At 34.1% G+C, this 4,081-nt stretch overlaps 1 long non-coding RNA gene across 2 annotated transcripts; it reads right to left on the bottom strand.

Annotated features, from left to right (window-relative positions):
• Positions 1–282: 282 nt before the first annotated feature.
• Positions 283–3,434, bottom strand: LOC145014291 (uncharacterized). Of its 2 annotated transcripts, XR_013665479.1 has the most exons (5): positions 2,666–3,434; positions 1,828–1,994; positions 1,494–1,642; positions 821–939; positions 283–560 (listed from the first exon to the last, which is right to left on the bottom strand). It is a non-coding gene; the product is annotated as an uncharacterized LOC145014291 (long non-coding RNA). The 2 variants fall into 2 exon arrangements; XR_013665478.1 differs by having other exon boundaries at positions 1,494–1,994.
• Positions 3,435–4,081: the final 647 nt, after the last annotated feature.

The raw sequence follows: 4,081 nt of genomic DNA, 5'->3' as shown, positions 1-4,081 counted from the left end.
GAAATATAATTATATGACACAAAAGATAAAAGATAAAAGCAAAGGTAGAAATGTAAATATGTGCTTGATCATACCCACGATCAAGTTCATTAACTGATAAGATCCTAAGATATATAATGAGATTGTCATTTGATGATTTTCACCAAACAGAAAAGAAAAATAAACACTTACATTCTTCATTAGAGCGGTGAATGCATTCTTTGGTTGTCCAAAACCAATTGTTGTCATTTCAACAACATGAGGAAATTGAATTTTGAATTATATCCAGTAACATTGAACAAATTATGATGCAAAGTCTATAATATATTATATATAATATAAATGATGAAGTTTTATATAAAAAATGATAATAAACAGTAAGATAAATAAAAGCCAACTTAGCATGGAAATAGAAGCAACTTGAGAAGTTTTTATATCAAATACTTAGTCCCTTCATCATCAATTACCAACACCACAGTTTTTGTGGCCTTCTTTGCAAGATTTTGGACCTCCTATATTACAAATAAAAGCCTTCTATGTTCAGTAACATCAGGTAATACTTTCTTGGAGTGACTATCCCACTGCAGAAAACAACTTGTATTAAAAAAACGACACATGTACAGATTATGAATACAATTTATCATAAAGATTAATATAGTATTACATGTTGTTACTTTCTTTTTCTTTTTCCCATGTGGGGTACCAGTTGATGGACTTGATTTATCCAAAACATAATCAAGCATGAGTCTCCTCAGTGATGCACCATGAGTCTCCTCGTGTTATCACTTTTTTTTAATTCATAAAATAAGTATTAAAAAAAATTAGGGTTGTGGATGCTTACATTGCTGAGAAGTTTTGCTCCATACCATGCAGAATCTGCACCATAAGGGGAAGTAATAACACGAATTCCATTGGATATGAAGGTTGGTAGAAGATCATGTACTTCCTTTTCTAATCTTTCTACAATTAATTAAAACATGAAGCATTTATAAATTAATATTATATTAAAAATTAAAAACATTTATATTTATAAATTAATTTATACCTGGTAACCCTGGTAAACATTTCCATTTAAATAAAGAACAAATTTACCAACTTCCTAATATAGAATGTATGAAAATTAATAAACAAATAAATAAATATTACATGGTTTTCACATATGTTGCTCAGAATATCTAGGTTATGTTCGAGTCATATACAAAAAATATTTTACATGAATTTTATAGAATAATTTATTAACCCAAAAAAATAAGATATGCATTATTTCTATGAGTAGTACAGTACAAAACAGCAATGTATACAATTTTTTTTTTACTATTTTGCCCCTGAGGCCTTGACAGTTCAGTGTTGTTGTCATGTTCATCGTTTATGAATTCACAAACATCATAAACTATTAGTTTGATTTACAAGATGCAGCACAACGAATTCACAAACAGCAAAAATAAAGAGAGAGAGAGAGAGAGAGAGAGAGAGAGAGAGAGAGAGAGAGAGAAAGACAGAGAGAGAAATCATACAATAAAGGCTAGTATGATAGCAATTGCAAATTTAGTACCACCAATACCATCCAAAAAACCAACAGTAGCAGCAAGAGCAGTCACAGTTGTTGAATGTGATGATGGCATGCCACCAAATCCTACAAGCTGCTCAATATCCTATTCCTTTTCTTTATAACAAATGATAAGGTTAAATGTGGCAAGCATCAAAATCAGAGTGTTGGGAAAAAAAAGTTGGACTGCCAGTGCAACAATCATACAGCCACATGGACCATTTTTGTTACTTACCTTAGATTCAATGTGGCAAGCATCAAAATTAGAGTTTTGTAAAATACTATGTGTATCATTTATGTACCTATGGTGGCAAGGAAGAGCAACATATGTGATTGTTGGATTGGCCTTACATATGGGGCATAATGTATCATCCCCCTCAGAACCTGAAAACTTGTCCTTTGAAAATGAACGAAAAAGAGTTTTCATTGAAGATGAATTGAGAATAGGAAGTAGCAACAACAACATTTCCTGCAAATGCATAACAATGGGTATGTAAGTACTTCATTTATACAAAAGAGGGAAGATTGGTAAAATTTCATCCATGAAGCAAAATAGAGTGGAGAATGGAATTGAAATCCATGAGTTTATGGAAATGGAAATGAATTAAATTCTAACGGAATTTAGTTCTTTAGTCATTTGTAACCAAACACTGGAAATGGAATGAAATTGAATTCTAATTCCAGCTAACCAATATTCATAAGAACGAAAATTACCAAGAATTCATTCCACGATATGGAACCAGTGATTCTTTTGTGAAACAATTTCACGATTTCCATCTCTTCCATCACTAATCTCTATTATGATTAATGATTTAGAATGTTTAACAACTCAATCTGATCTCTGATGATGTTTCTATGAAGATATACAAGAATGCTTTCGCAAAAAGGATGAGAGACTTCTCCATGGAATCACCATGGATTTCTTTGTCATCTCTACCCATCATATGATAACATGATCACGCAACATGAATCAATGGGTGTGTGTTGTTTGCTCTGTATTTATGAACCTAGAGCCCTAAATTTCAGGGGAATGAACTAAAACCCAATATACATATATATCAAATCACGCAACATCGAACAATTGAAAAACTAAAACTGCTCTTTAGCTTTAATTTTATAATTAGGATAATGACAATTTACCTGGGAATACAAATGAAGACGAACAATCACCAGCCATCATCTCCAGCCATCATCCCCTGATAACCCCTTGACAACCTTCGAACGCCACCTCACACCCTCACCAGCAAATCGGAAAAAAATAATAAGAAGAAGGGAGAAGAAGGGTTGTGATCGAACCAAAGGAAGAAAGAGGAAGACTAGGCACACATATTTTTTTTCTTTTCGCTCTTAAACTCTGGCTGTAAATAGGAAAGCACGAGAGATATTGAGATAATAGACATAAGAGAGAAAAAGATATTGATTCAGGTATAGTTGAGAGGTAAGAACATATAATCATTTGAAGAAGAAGGAATTTGGATGGGTGAGGATGGGGATGAGGAAAACTTGTTTCCTGTAAGATCCAGAGCACAAAAGCCCTAGTGCTTCCAATTTTGGGATGGCGTGTCTTTAACGTCTCAGAGGGAGAAAATGGTGGATAAAAGAGGATAGTCGACATCGTTGACCACTGTATGGATACCAAGCTCCAAAAATACGAAAGGGAGGAAGAGTTACAACCGCATAATGAGGTCTAGGGTTTACAGAAAAAAGGAGAAGCATATAATGAAGGTTGTCGACTGGTGGAGAGGATGAGTTCGTTATTCCTTCCCGAACAACAACAAATTGATTAGAGAACAAAACTGAGGTCTATGGTTTACATGGAAACCCTAAAAGATAGATGAAACATGGGGTTTTTAATTTTTTAGGATTTCATTTCCCCCCTGCTTTTTAGGATTTCATTTCCCCCCTGCTATTAAAGGATGGAATGTGCGTACCATTAAAATTTATAAAGCGACATCCTCAGATGAAGCACATGTGCCCTCCGTGTTTTTTTTGTTTAGACACTAATTTAAGGGCACGCAATAATACGTGACCTAAATCCTTAAATTTTTTGAATAGATGACACTCTTTTAATGTCCCTCTCTTTTGCGTAACATAAATCAATGAGTGTCGTGGTTTGCGCGTCGTAAAAGGGTCTTTTTCTTGTAGTGTAATGAACCAAGCTTGCATACATTCAATCAAATAAGTGTAGAATACAACTTGGAACTGACCGAAAATGTACTTGCCCACACACACTACATATGACAACCTGACAGCTTTTTAAGGCTACAACAAATAGGACCGAAAACAGGTTTTCAATCAAAGACGTTTGACCGAAAACCTACCTGGACCAAAAACTCATGTAGACAAAAGACTAATCAAAAACATAATAGCAAAGACCCTAATCCTTTCATGCATTGATGCCTAGCCCAAACCATATAAATTGATCCTTCAATCTCCCTTTGGTTTGGGGCTAGCATGATTCAATCTTTATTGACCACCAGCACATCTGACCGTTCCAAGTCTTCAGCCACCTTGATCTTATGAATAGAAAGCTGATGAATATCCCACCTTCTAAAC

The sequence above is a fragment of the Lactuca saligna genome, chromosome 9 (genome assembly GCF_052625555.1).
Source record: "Lactuca saligna cultivar CGN05327 chromosome 9, ASM5262555v1, whole genome shotgun sequence".
NCBI lineage: Eukaryota > Viridiplantae > Streptophyta > Magnoliopsida > Asterales > Asteraceae > Lactuca > Lactuca saligna.
Note: the sequence above shows the minus strand (reverse complement) of the source record. Positions and strands in the feature narration are given on the sequence as shown.